This window comes from Fringilla coelebs, assembly GCF_963513975.1.
Source record: "Fringilla coelebs genome assembly, chromosome: 3".
In the NCBI taxonomy this organism is placed as follows: Eukaryota; Metazoa; Chordata; class Aves; order Passeriformes; family Fringillidae; genus Fringilla; species Fringilla coelebs.
Window position 1 is genome coordinate 74,945,109 of NC_140030.1, and position 15,783 is coordinate 74,960,891.

A 15,783-nucleotide genomic window follows, 5' to 3' on the forward strand; every position below is an offset into this window, starting at 1 on the left:
CTTCTGTCTAAATACCAATTTCTGGTGTGATCTGCCTAGGCAAGGAAAAAGAAGGTACTTATCTGTAACATTCTTTAGTTTTCTTTTGATAATTTGTGTGGAGGTGATATGGAGTTTAGAATTGTAAATGGTCTCTGCAATTCTTTTAATATGGGAAGTTTCTTAGTAAAATCTCCCTATTGTGTGAATCCAGCTCTCACTTTAAACCATCCTCTCTAGACCAAGCATTAATTATACTTTCAGCAAGCAACCTTTTTTGGCTGGTATCAGTCAGTCCTTAGAAATAAGTAAAAAAATAGTCAAAAGAAAAATATTTCAGTCATTTTCTTCAGACTACAGCTGATGACAATCACAAAGAACTCACTATATTTCTGAGACAGTGGCTTGAATTAGATGGTGAAGAGTGATAGGGTAGAAAAAAATAATGTCTATAATGTTGTAGAGGGCCAAAATGAAAACTGGCTCAAAATGAAGCACAGTACAGCATACATGAACATATTTCAAAGGAAATGTACTTGACCCTTAATTTAGTCACTTCTTAACAATATCTGCTAAATATTAAAAAATTCTTGGGTTAATGGAAGTGGTGGTTGTGCAGCAGATACTGTCCTTCCTATACTCCATCTTTACCCAGCACCGCTGTACCATGGGCAGCCTTTGGATTTGTCGGTCTGTCTCTGCTACCACACCATGAGCTAATAGTATTAGATTTGTAGGGAAACTCTTGCTAAAGAGGACTCAACATTAGGCAATACTCATTTCAGTGACGATTGCTTCAAACCAAATATAGCTTGGTGCCATAGTGAAACTGCCATGAAGAGCTGGAGAACATTCTGTGCTTTAGTTTCATCGAGCTCATGGTAACATCACAATGTGAACCAAAGCACCACAAGTAGGAGTGACTGGGAGACAGACTTCAAAAGCTCACTGCTGATCCAAAAATGCATACATGGACAGGGCCACTTGCCCAGACATGCATATGGTCCTGCCACATCTTCCCAGCCTTCTGCTCTGGAGGTCTCTGTCTTCCTTCTCTGTCCAACTCCCATATGGTTAATGCATGAAGATTCTCATGACATTTGCTCTCAGTCTGTGCTGTCCTACAAGTTTGCTGCTTCTTTTTTATACTTGATGAAAGGCTCAGCATGCCAAACACCTGCTGCTTCTATCTGCATCAGTTAAGGAAAGATAATAACTCTGAGCATTTTTTCCATCACCAGTGCCAGCCCAAACATTCTTGCCCATTGTGAGCAGCCCTTTTGCAGTGTAGAGATGAACCAGATCAGAAAAGTGATCCAAGTTAAATGTTATAATTTTCTCCAGATAATTTTAATAAGGGTTACTTCACTGCCCTGTTCAATATATAGGCATATAAAAATTGGCCTTGGCACAGCTGAAGAGGCAGAAGAAAGGCAGGTATGAATGAGCTGCCATCATAAACTGATGGTCACTGCAGAAGTGATGGTATATCAGTAGATTTTATCTCTCCCTGCCAACTTTTGCCTTACTTCTATGCTTTGAAGATCACAGTTACAAAACCAGTCCATTTATATGGGCTATATCAGCATTCTATAATACAGAAGTAGATCAGCTGCCAGGCCATCAACCTGCCCAATTTTTGCCCATGCACATCTGCCACTCTCAAGCAAAGGAGAGAGCTGTTGTGTTGCATATATAACACAAGGAGTGTGTATACCATCAAGGGAAAATGTGTGTTTGCAGTTTGACTGATTGATAATTTCTCACCTGGCTTCTATATTTCCAGTCTTCACTTCCCCTCTATGCCAAAGTGAGATGAAGAAATCTCCTTTAGTTGTTCTCCTTGTTCTTCTTCAGCAGCAGAAAATGTTTCAGAGAAACCCCTTTCTTTAAATTGACTGCTCTCTAAGCAGCAGGAAAAATGGCAATGTAAACAAAGTATTTACAGAATTAATAAATGAAAAATAAACATCCTAAAATAATGAAAAATGTTTGTGCTTTCAACAACATACACAAGGTTTTAATTTTTAAAAACATTTTACAGAATACAATTGAATTAAGTAGGTGGAAGGATTCAATCTGTGGGAAAAAATAGGGTTTTGATCCTCAAATATAGGGCTGGAATCATGGAAAGGATAAATGATAAGATGCATGTTCCCTGCCTATAGAGATTTGTAGTGCTTGCTTAATGTGTTCACTACAGAATGTGGCAGTGAAGGCACTGCTTGACAGTTCTGAACAACTTGTGTGTCTGTAATTATGTGACTTGTGAGCCAGTTCATTAAGCAGTTTAATAAGCAGTAATTGTACACATGAGAATTTCTAATCAGGCATTTTCTATTCTATTTCACAAAACTGGAAATGTGTGCATCTTCCTTTTGAAGCTTACTGGCTATGTTCACCACAAGAAGGCAGCTTCTACTTCAATTAATTTTTCTTCTGATTATCAGCTAGTGGTAAGTTGCTCTTTTACATCAAGTTAGGGCTGACAACTGGAGCAAAAAGCCTTTACTTGCTCATTCCCACCGCACTGTTGCTGTGACAGGAACTACATAATTCGCTTCATCATGCCAATACAGCCAGTGCTATTGAAGTCCTTTGCAACACACTAGAAGGACTTTTGGGTCCAACAACAGGAATACAAAAGTTTGTGTTCATCCCTCAGTCTTTCCCAGCTACACACCAAATATCTCCGAAGATCTCCAGTCCCATGGCAGAGAAGCAGTGCTGTTTCTGCAACCTTCCCACCTGCCTTGCACCAGAATATGGCTGAGGAGGCAGAGGTGGCACAGTAGGTTGACAGCAGCAAGAGATGCAGAACCCACATCTTCTCAGGTCTCACATGTGGGGCTATGCCACCTCCAGAATGCTTTAATAGGAGAGGTGCCCAAGCTCTTGAATTTTCAACTAGTGCTTCCCAGTGCAAGGCAAGAGCAATGTGTTGAAGTAGCTGCGTAATTCACCTTTCTTTTCTTTTCTGTTCTCTTCTTGAGCATCTTGTGTGGAAAGGTTTTATGTGGGAGTCTCTGTAGACTGAAGCAACGGCTCAGTGCTTATCCCTTTAAATAAGATTGTGAAATGTTAAGCAAACTATTGATATGCTCATGTTTGTGTTTCCAGCAATAAAAACCCTGACTCATCACAACAGTCAGAGAAGTGTCAGCTAGCCTTGTCCTCAAGTGCAAATTCAACTGAAGCATATTTCAAATACTGCACTGACCAGACCCAGCTGGAAATTGCCCTGATATAATAAGGCCTCTTCACTTTCAAGCCTTAGTTTTACACACGAGGCAGGTTGAAGTCAGCACTGCTGGTAATAAAAAGCAGTCATACCTCCCCCTGTCCTAGTGTGCTCTTGCTGTCAGCTTCCTGCTGTCCAGTCTTATTCCACCTGTTAGTCCACAATCTGTTTGAAGGGATAGGAAGCACCCTAAGCAAGTTGGCTGCCCTACACAAATCTGGGGGAATGAATGGCTGATCCACCTGAAGGCTGTGCTGCCATTCAGTGGGACCTTGATAGGCTGGAGCTGGACAGAGAACAGCCTGATGTGGTTCAACAAGGACAATGCAGGGTCCTGCACCTGGGCAGGAACAGCACCAAGCACCAGCACAGGCTGGGCACTGAGCTCCAGGGAGCAGCTCTGCTGAGGAGCACCTGGGGCATGGCTGGATGGCAAGCTGAGCCAGCAGCGCTCCTGCAGCCAGGAGAGCCAAGGAGATCCTGGGGTGCACCGGGAGCAGAGTCAGCAGGCTCAGCCCTAGTGAGGCACATCTGGGGTGCTGAGTTCAGTTCTGGACTCCACACTTCAAGAAAACCAAGGATTAACTGGTGAGGGTGCAGCAGGGCGGCCACAAAGGTGATGAGGGGTCTGGAGCATCTCTCCTATGAGGAGAGACTGAAGGATCTGCGCCTGTTTAGTCTGGAGAAGACTGAGGGGCCTCACCAACACATACAAGTATCTCAAAGGCAGGTGCTGAGAGGATGGTGCCAGACTCTTTTACATGCTGCCCAGAGTCAGGACAAGGAGTAATGGATATAAACACAAGAAGTTCCACCTTAACACTTCTTCAGACTAAGCATGGCAGAACACTGGAACAGGCTGCCTGGGGAGGTTGTGGGGCCTCCCTCTCTAGAGATGTTCAAAAGCCACCAGGATGAGTTTTTGTGTCACCTGCTCAAAGTGACCCTGCTTTGACAGGGTGTTCAACCCTAACTGCTCTGTGGATCTGTCATTCTGTGATTTAGTGATTCATCCACCCACAGGCTACCTCCCTCACTTGTACTGTCAGAAGTATTTCTGAAGCTCTACTGTACTCTTCACTGGGGAATTGATCCAAGTTCAGTGTAAACCAGCAAGAAAATAATAGTTCCAAGGACAAGAAGGAGACCAGACTCTTTCAGTGAGAGTACCTGTCCTGAGCTAGTTGAAGAATATGAGATTAAAATTTCAATTTTACTATGGGAGTGGCTCGCAGTATCACGGTCAGGTCTCACTATAAAAGTTCAAAGGAATCCAGGATGCATGTCTGGATTACATTTATATCCTCTTTTCTTTTAAGCTGTTTATTCTAACTTCTTTATGCTTCTCTTCCCCCCATTTTGAAATCAACTTTTGATTTCTTGCAAATTGCTCTTTTATTCTTTCTTACCCTTCGGTATTTTCCCACAGAAGACAAGGCTGGCAAAGTGTTGCCAAGAGAAGATGCCAAATAGCAGCTTACATTGTTTTAACTCTCAGTGATGCAACTATATATCAGTGTGAGAAAAACCAAGATTGCTGACAGAGAGCAGGCGTTCTTAGCTACAGAAACATGTTCTCACACCTTCGGAAGCTATAGCCACATCCTACTTATGCTTTTGCTCCTAAATATAACGTATTCCCTGCTTCATATAACTTAGCTTCCCCAGCTTACTGACTTCTCCATTTTTATCTAGAAGGTGCAGCTTCTCTCAGTATGAGGGGCAGGATGACTGTGACTCGAGAAGTAAAAAAAAAATCAAGTTTACAATACTTTAAAAGCTTTTATTACAAGCCACCATAAAACCCAAGCACCTTCCCCCGACTTGCAATAAAATCAGTTAGAAACACTATCAAAGGAAAAGATTCACAGGAGTGGCACAATAGACTTAGGTTCAGATTTCCTTTCCAGCTCTTTTTGCCCACCTGAATCTGAAAGCTGTGCGTGTTGTCCTGAGATTTCTGAACTGCTCTCCTTTGGCATGAATTCCAGTGATCTGCTTTGCCAAGCAGAGCACCTTGCCAAGGGAGACCTCGGTGAGAATTCCAGGCTGCCAGCTTGGGAGCAATTTTGTGATGGGAATTGGACAGGAATGAAAGTAGCTAGAAAGCATGGAAGGGGTTGCATCGTAGCTGCTAGGGGAGAAGGAATCCCAGGAGAAACAGAAAAGCCTAAAAATAATCACCAGGAAAGAAAAATTAGAGAAGCTTAAGACAAGTATTTTTTCATTGGACTAGAAATCTTTTGCTAAACTCTTAAGACATGAAAACGATGTTGCTTTCATGTTTCCTGGTGGTTTGCATGTTCAGAATGAAATAACCGAAATCTGCGTTTTTTATTTTCTTTAAATTGTAAAACCTGCTTGCTGCAACCATCACTTGTAACAAAAATTATTATATGATACAGGAATGTTGAATTAAAGAGAACTTACAAAGTACTCCTGAGCATGCAAAAACCCCCCATTCACCCTAAGACTTCTCAAGTCCACTAGCAGGTAAAAGTTATGTATCTCAAAATATTTCTAAAGCATACATTAACGCAAAAATGGGGAAGGTTTTCCTTTTAGCTCTGGATGGCAGGTTACACATTCTATTAGAAGACTTACCAGTGGAAAAAACATAAGCAGTTCTGCATAGGGACCAAAGTCCACATTCACTACTTCCAGGAAAAAAAAAAACAAACCACCTTTATAAAATAGGTTTGCTTTTTATTTTCTTTCTTGATACCACAAATCCTCTCTGTCCTATGACCTAACTTCAACAAGTAGAAAGAGAATGGCTAAGACTGAAATGCCTCACCCCACAGTTAAGGCATTTTTTGGGAGAAGGCTGACCTGTGGATTTGAAACCTGTCTGGCACAGACTCATGAAGATCCCAACTCACTACTCTTGAATGCTGTCTTATTCCTTTAAATTTATGGCAATATTAAAGCAACTACCTCTACCATAATAAGATACATCATAGCCCTACCAGTTCTTTATATTTTATGTCTTTAAAGCTTAATGGGACCAAATTAATGCAGTGTCCTTTGCTATTCTAAACCTACACTGTCTCCAGTAAAAACGAGAGGACTTTGAGTGCAGGTTTTTCTTCCTTTTAATTCAAGTCAGCATTTTGTCTGTGGCCTTATGTGTTAGTTAAATGTAGCTGGATATCTAAATGCACCCAAAGAGAATTGTATATATATTTCTTACTGTATGAGCTGTGTCCTGAGTTCGTAATACTAACTGTACTTGCTTTCCTCAGAAATGCATTAAAGGATTCACAGCACTGGGGAAGGGGAAGAGAAATTTGTATGATGAAGCATAGCAGACTTAAGACACTTTCCTTCTCATGCTTCAGCCCTTCCTGAGAACCCAAAAAAAGTGGCACAGCCACAGAACAGTTCTGCTCCCAATGAACTGCTGGCAATAACAACATACACCTTGCTAATTGTGGCATTTGGGCAGAGATTAATGAGCAACATAATTACCCTGTGCAGGTTCTGCTTTGATTAGAAAACTTGGAAGCCACAGACTGTGTACTCGTTCCACCTGTCACCCCAGACTGCTTGATGGCTTTTGCCTGCCATTTCAAGCAGCCTTTTCTCTGAGGCAAAAAGAATGGGATCACAAAGGTTTCATTTACTCAGCCACAGTCTCCATTTCTCAGGCTGTCTCCCTAGTGTAGCGCAGTGGCTCTCGACAGCTAATTCACAGTGGCAAAGCTCCACCAGGACATCTGGTACAATGACAGCCAGGCCTGGTTGTGCCACTGCTGCTGTGGCTTAGCCTCTGGCTGCAGGGTCAATGGCTGAAATCCTGCTTATCCTCCCCCAAAACCCTGATTGTCACACACCATCAAGTTTGAAAACAAGACCTTCAAACAGATCTGACGGTGTGTTCTTCCTCAGGTTTCTCATTCCCTTCAGTCTCACATTTCTTTGCACTGCTGGCATCATCAGGAAGCTCAGAAAGGGCCCCACAATGCAAATAGACAACCCAAGCCGCAGAAAGCCGGGTTTTTGGTGCTCTCTGTTGGGGGGGGTGGTTGGCTCTTGCTTCCCACATGGTGCACCTAGCCCAGCATACACCTCCTGCCTGCACATGTGCTCCACAGCTCTGACAGACACACAGCTTCTCCAGCTACTGGGAACAGCTTCAGTGACACCACCTGCCGCACCACAGTGGTGCAATGATCTGCTTGTCCATTGTTTATCCAGCCCAATATTTTGTCATTCCTACAGAAGGTTCTCTGAACCCCTGAGGCTGAGAGGGAATAAAGCAAAACTCCTTTTATTTTCTTAGCTAACAACAGGTTTAGATGACACTTGCTAAAATTTCTTTTTCTTTTATGAAAGCAATAGTGTAAGGTTATATTACCCCAAAACAGAGCCAGCTCCAAGAGTTTCCCGGATAGGGGACAAGAGGATGGCCGTAAACTCTTAGTTTTTATTGCTTTATTGTTACTCTTATGCCTACTTTCTTGAGTGAACCTTTGCAAGAAGATGTTCCTCATATGACAACTGAAATAAATATAATTTTGATTATAAATTGTTCCATCCAAACTGGTCAAACTAGAACTAGATGTGCTATTAAGTATTTTTATATGTGCATGGGGGAACACAAAAGACATGGCTGTCCAAGATGATTAGTCACACCCTTTATGATTAGAACATGGGAAAAAACTTTGAAAAAATGTAGATTTTCAATTCTGAAAAGCTCTAGCTGGAGGACTCACTCATACTGTCAACCGAGCTTGGGTATAAAGAAGATAAAATTTTCTCAGTCAGATCCTGGCAGTCTGCTGTGATGGATGGTCTTCCTCCTTAAAAGTGACTGCTTCCATGCCCTCGTTTCCAAGATCTATTCTAGGGAAGTGTGACAAAAGTCACAATGAAAGAATGTGTCATACCGGTGTAGCAAATCCTGTGGTTTATTTTCTTTCTTTATCCAAGAGGGGTTTTGTTTTAGCCCAGGCTGAATGCAGAGTATCTTCAGACTCCAGAAACTGTATGCAAGTTGGTTGTGATTTTGGGGGAATTTTGGTGTTTGTTTTGTTTTGGGGATTTTACTTTTTTTTTTTTAATATAGAAAATGACACATGCCCACAAAAAAAACCACTAAACAATTCATAGGCTCCAAGTTCAAATAGTAAGCAGTTGTCAGCTGCCAGCCTAAAGGTTATGGTCTGTAATAAGGTACAAATAAAAAGCCTGTTCATGGCCTGTCACACTGACATCACATTGTGTACCAGGTTCATGGAGACTCCATGCCCTGGTCATGCTTTCTCCAAAGTAGGAATGAAGGAAATGCAATCTCAAGACTGAGAATGGTGGGATATGGAAAGAGGGAACATTTGCCAAGAGTCTCTCTCAACAAATACTTCTCTTTAGGCACCTCAAGTAAGGCATTATGAAAACCAGGACTTTGTGAGGCAGCTTTCTTGACATCATCATCAAGGAAAAGATATTCCAACCTTGACATTGATAGGGAGGTGTCTGAGTGACTGTCAGCTTTTATTCCAGCAAAAATAAAAGAAATTCCAGTAACTGACCATCATAATTTACCTTCTTCATCCATTTAATGTATTTTAAGTTCAGGAAAGCAGGGGATGTACTTTAACACATGAGGTTTCATACCTAAGAAATTGTTTAGGCTGGTAGCTGACTTTAGTTTAAGGAACCAAGCATGAAAACTGCCTCTATGATGAACCTTTTCAATGTTTGCTTTCTCATTGTTGCTGGTTGACAGGGAATTATTGAATAAACAGAAGTTCTCTAAAGCCCTGATCCCCGCAGTTCTTCCTGGTCTGCACCTCTCAGTCAAAACCACACGAAGCCACTCCTGCTCCTGGCAACACAGTAGTTCCTCAGCAAATATGGCCAAATAAGTCAAACTGTGAGGCAGAAGTACCACTTCTGCATGGTACTAAAGTGGTGCTTGGCACCACTACCTTGGCAGCCAGCAGGAGCAAGCGAGGAACAGTGGTACAAGCTGATGATTGCCTTGTGAAGTGTTTCTGGGGAATCTCTGCCTTAACAGACTTTTTTTCATTTAAAAACTATCACAAAGAGCAACATGTTTTATCTCTGGCAGTTGCCTAAATATTAAACCAAAAAAATAAGAAAAATACTTTACACTTTCACACACCTTCCACTCTAGTGATTTTAAAACATTTGATGTGTTAACTGGAAGTGTTAACCAAGTCAGTAGGTCTGTGTATGCCTGATATTTTAATACTGCTAAAACCTCAGAAATTCCCCTAAAAAAAAAGCATAAATCTAATTGAAAGCCCTAACAGTTTTAATCAGGTCCCCAAAACAGCATTAGGAAGTTAACCCCATGTACCAAGGCCTGCAGACCTCAGCAGAAACCTCACAGCCAGACTCCTAGCCCTGCAAAAGAGCTGCCAGTGACAGGGAATCCCCTTCTCATTCCACTCTCGGAAGGACTTTGGGGAGAAGAATTTTCCTAAACTCTGAAGCAGTTGCATGAATTTCTCCCTACTGGAGACAGCAATGAGGAGTTATGATTTGTAAATTGCTCTTTTGCTTTTTAAAATCATATTATTAACAGCAAAGTAGCAGCCATAAACTTAAGGCATATAGATAAACAGAAAAAACAGATGTAAATCAGTGGTGTCAATTTTCTTGTAAGTAGTACAGAGTATAAAATATCCAACAAGCATTGAAGTGCTGGACTTATCCTGCACTCACTGCATTCTCCAAAATCTGATGAATGATTTATCATTCTTCATCTTCACTGCTCTGATCCCTAACACTCCAGGCAAAGATCTTGACAACATCCTTCCGTGCTGAAAACCATAGAATCCCAAAACAAAATTACACTTTATTTTATTTTATCTACTTATGAAATTAAGCATGCAACAGCTTCATGTGTTATATTGCCCTTCTGTAAACATGGACATACAGGGACTGCTGGAGCAAGTCCAGAGAAGGGCCACAAAGATGATTACAAGGCTGGAGCACCTTGCTGTGAAGGCAGACTGACAGGGATGGGGCTGTTCAGCCAGGAGAAGGCTCCGAGGGGAGACCTTACAGCAGCCTTCCAGTACCTTAAAGGAGCCTGCATGAGAGCTGGAGGGGGACAAGGGCACATAGTGATGGACAAGGGGAATTTGCTTTAAGATAAAAGGGTTTAAAAGGTATTAGGAAGAAATAATTTACTTTTAAGTTTGGTGAAGCAGTGGGACAGGTTGCCCAGAAAAGCTATGGATGCCCCATCCCTGGAAGTGTTCAGGGCCAAGTTGGATGCAAATTTGAGAAACCTGGTCTGGTGGGTGGCACCCCAGCCCATGGCAGGAGGTTTAGAACTTTAAGGTTCTTTCCAGCTCAATCCATTCTGTAATTCCATGCAATATAAAATCCAACAATAACATAAAACTGATGAAGTCTGGCATTAATTTGCATTAACTTATGTCTGCTGTGGGACATGTCTAAACTGACACAATTAAAAATACCATGCACAAACACAAAAATCCCATTAAATATTTTCTTTTAATAGTACTGAATAATTTCCAAGAATATTTCACTAGGCAACTACTTTTATAGAGAAAACAGAGCTATCAGTAATATCAGAGCAATACCTAGCACTTCCCACCTCAGTGATTTTAGTGAAAAGCAAGACTGGTATTAACTAAACAAAAGAGAGTTCCAGATGTCTCCTAGAATTAATTAAATTTAGGATTTAATTATAATCTTCAAGTCTTTTGTCATAAGAGATGGACTGACAAATACATTTAGAAAGTGTATAGATTGATCATGCTTTTTAAAGTTATTAATGGGTTTGTGATATGTTTATATTTGCCTGGTTTTCATTACGCTTTGAGATTCAGTCTTCTTATACATTATGCATTTTTTGTTTACATAATAGGAAATCACAAATTTATATAAGGTCAGGAACACAGATATTTATTGTATGAAGTTGTTATTTGCTCCATGTGACCACAGTGGCTGGTGCATTTCAAAGCTGCTATTCGATAACTGACAAAATTCATTACTATGATACTGTGACTACTGACATCAAAGAGTGGCAAATTATTTCTAATCTATGGCCAGTTCTGCATGTCTTATTTGTCTCAATATTTGCTACTAGAATATCCATCATGCTACTGAAGTGAAGAGGAGCAGCACTGGAGCCCTCCCTGTGTGGTGGAGCGACACTTGCTCACTCCCAGCTGAGAACAGCTTAGCTGAACTTGGCCAAACTGCTGCAACATTTTTCTGCAAAGTGTGAGCACCTTCACATTGGCATTCCTAACATTTTTTTATTCTTTCTCCAAGTGGATAGCAGGTCCCCTCCTGGGAGGATGCTGCCAGCTGCTTAACCAGCAAGCTGGAGTCTTTAGAAGCAGCCACAAAGTAGACCATAGACATTTTTTTCTTAATTTTTTTAAAATCCCTCCTTTTCACCCAGCTGCTGGCAACACAGACAGCTGTCTGCCCCAAACAGCCTGCTCAGGCATGTAACAGTGGTGTGACCTCCAAACTCAGCTTTATCCTGAGTAAAATACTGAGTACTTTATCCTGTACTTCCTTCTGGCTTTTTGGATAAACAGTTTCAGGCTGAGCTCACGGCTTCCCCCATCTGCAACAGCACAGCTCGAGGGCTTGCTCTTGCTGAATTAGTACTTGTTACTGTGATTTGTTTACTAGTTTTGAATGTACACTACTAACAACTTAGTAATAATATCCACAATGCAGTGTAATAATTCAGTTGACATGAGCTACTCTCATTTAAGCACGCCTCATTTACTGTCTACCATTTAGAATACTCCAGGGTGCTTGGATTACATGTAATTTATCTTGGCCTCTCTAAAAGCTCCCATGGAGAGATTTCTGTTGCCTTGCATGCTGCCCATTCAAGTTTCACCACAGCAGAGTTATTGTGACCGTGGCAAACTTCCAAATCAGTTTGCTTTGGAACTTCTTTTTTCTTCATTTCTACACCATGCTTCCATTAATTGTAGGCTGGTTTAACCTGTAAAAGTTAAATATGATCAACATTCTGAAAATGTCTCAAATTACATGAAGCTAAAGGAGATCAGTCAGCATGTCCTAGTAAAGGTTTCTCTGGAAATGAAAAAGCGTCCTACATTTTTCCTATGGTCTCCTGTTAGATATATGCACTGCATTTCTCTCACTGCCCATTTCCTATCCAAGCTTCTGATGCCAACTTTTTGTCCCAGAGGAGCAGTGGCTGAGCTGCCACATCCTTAGTATCCATGAAACTAACATGGTGAGATGTTAGCAATCCTCTGGTATTCAAATACATTCATATTCAAGAAGAAAATATAATGAGTGCTGCTATAATGGGAGTAAAACCCAGTCGCAAAACACATGAAGTCTGTCCTGCTGTGCAGTTAGTCAGGGGCTGTCTAGCAGAGGAAGTGATCCTGAAGTGACCTGCTGTCACCATATTTTCTGAAAAATCACCTTGCCAGGATTTCTTCTCCTGGGAAGATGAGAAGCCTCAGCTTCTCCATGTTTTGCTGCTCTGGATTGTGGTCTGGAGAGTGTTTATCGAAACATGTGAATTGGTTTTAATTAATGACTAATCCCCATCAGCTGTGTCAGACTCCAAGGAGTCAGTCACAAGCTTTCATAATCACTCTTGTTTAGCCTTCTGATGTATCCTTTCTCTTTCTTTTCTCCTTTCTCTTTCTAGTTTTAGTATCTAATATAACATAACATAACATAACATAACATAACATAACATAACATAACATAACATAACATAACATAACATAACATAACATAACATAACATAACATAACATAATATAATATAACATAACATAGCCTAATATATCAAATCAGTCTTCTGAGAACTTGGAGTCAAATTCTCATCTCTCACCTCATCATGGGGACCTCACAATATCACAACCTGCAAAGCCAAGAAACAGCAGGATGCTTAGGACTTCTGACAAAGAAATTTAAGGAAGATAAAAGCTGGATGAAAATGAGACCTGGAAGTTCACAAATTAGGAAGTGCTACACAAGTCTACAAATACATACATAATATATGAATACATATATAAATATATACATAAATATACTGCTTGGTTACACGGGGTTTATGAAGAAGCCATCAGTGCCATGTACAAATAAATCTGGAGAGAAAGCTCTGTGTAGAGAGACACTTGCCTCTGCAGTGGACTGCGACAGGGTGAGTGCAATTCTGTCCAATGGTTCACCTTAATCCCTGGCAATAAAGTTTATGTGGAATTTTCTGGGTGGAACGAGGATCAATGTACCTATTGGCCAGTGCAGGAAAACCAGTAACTCCCTAAGACAAAACAAGAAGGCACTGTTAACTGAGTATATGCAGGGAGGTTGGACCAGCTGACCCACAGTGGTCCCTTCCATCCTTACGCATTCTGTGACTCTGTAATCATTAACCCCAAAAGAGAATAGTAATTAAAAGCAGCTTGAGAATGGATTTTAAACTTCCTCCCCTATTGCTAATTTCTATAGATTAATCCTAAACAGAAGAGGAATTCACCAAAGAGCTGCCAGCAAATGAGTCTGAAATGGGCCTGCGGTGTTTTGTCCCTTTTGTTATAGGTTGCTGCGTCTTAGAAGAACAGAAATTTACAGGTAAAGTGAAAACGGGGCAGAGATTTCATTCTCTGGAGACACTACTATCTGCTATGAGGAAAAAAAAAGGATTTCTGCTTTCTGGACGATGCTCTCACATCTGATGGAGAAAGCTGAACTAACTAGTAACATGTGCTGTTATAACTGGGTTCAGATCCTCTGTTACACAAAGGCAACTCCAGCCCACAATGAAAAAAATATAACTAGGGGGAAAAGTAAAACATGTGACTACATTGTGCTCTGTGATATGATTCTCTTCATTCTAGCAATAAAGAAACTTTGATTACAGCTACAAAGTAATAACATCTATTTAAGGTCTGACATATGTGTGCATCCTTTTGGTGTAAAATGCTCCAAGATAGTACAGATACAACATTACACTTTCAGACACTTTGTGCATGTTGTAACCACCAGAGGGAAACCTTGCAGCAGACTGAGTGTGCAAATAAACTTAGATTGAAGCACAGAGATGATTTTTAAAAATGAAGCAATGAAAATAATTTTAGGCCTAAAAGAAACATGTGCTCTCTGAACAAATCTTAAGGGATTCTTAAGAAAGTAGCAGTCTCACAACAAGTTATGATATTAGATGTGAAATTTCAAAAGTTTGTACTCAAGGAACATTGTTACTTCTGTGTATCCTACTGCCTACTAAGCTTAAAATGAATTCTGAGTCTGGAATGAGTTTGGGGCTAAAAAGCGCAAATGGTTTCCAAATACATTCCGATCCAAGCATCCACACTTGTGTCAAGAAGACAACAAAAAAGATTTTAAATTGGAGCACTTTTCTGTTTCTGAACTAGGTGATACCACATAATTGACTCAGTTGTTTCATACCACGGCATCCACTTTCCCATCTTGAGTGAAGCTCACCTTGATGAAGTTCCCAAGGCAAATGCTTTGCCTATGCACCTACACTGGCCGTAGCAAACAACAGTAATAATGTGGGTACAGCTCACAGCAACAAAACTGACTTTCTGCCACTTACCACTAACCCCTACTTCCATTGCAAGATGGATTTCCATGAGCAGTACTACTTTGACAGCTGGATCCTTGGTTCTTATTTAGGTAAAGATATTTTAGAACCTCACTCTAGCATACTTTTCACACAATGCTTATGTTAATCTGCATGAGCTTAATGAGTTTTTGCAGAGTTGTATCATTACTACAAAAGAACAATATGTGCCTGTATGAAAATGAAAAGAAAGAAGAGAAGAAGTGAACAGGAATTAAATCCTCTCGTTCAAGCAATAAAGCCATCTTAAAGCCATGATTTCTATGTCTGTCTTCAGTCACATGTTTTAAAGCCAAATTACAAATCAACAGATATACATAGAAAACTTTGAGAGGGATGAAAGCTGTTTAGAGAGAACAACAGCAATTAGAAATTATTTTTAATGAATGATGCCTCATGCAGCCTGAGACAAGAACAAGAGGTTAATGAACACAAAGTAGAAAGTGTTTCCTGCATTGACAAGTCTGTTAAAAACCCCCTGTTTTTATGAAAATCCCAGAGCACACAATACTTTCAATAACAAACACTGTGCTCATGCCAAATTAACTCCAATGTAAAAAGTACATTGGGTTCTTCGATCTCTGCTTTCACTATTACTATGTCTGCTGATACTGTTCTTTCATATAAGAAGTTGTTGTTGAAATGTAAACCCAACATATATCCACTGACCTGAAAATACCATAGATTGCAAAAAGCTTCTGAACACTACTATTTATACCATTGTTGTTATGAGCTGAATCCAGTTTGAATCTGAATTAAAAAAAAAAAATACAAAACTATTACAAATTTCTATTATAATTTAATGAGAAAGATTGTTAAAATACATTATAATTTACCTGAAATACATTAATAAGATGATTTTACCTTTCATAAATAAGTTTCTCTTAGAAATCAAACTATCAACCATAAATATTCATAATTTATGCATTCTTCCCAACAGTACATTTTCT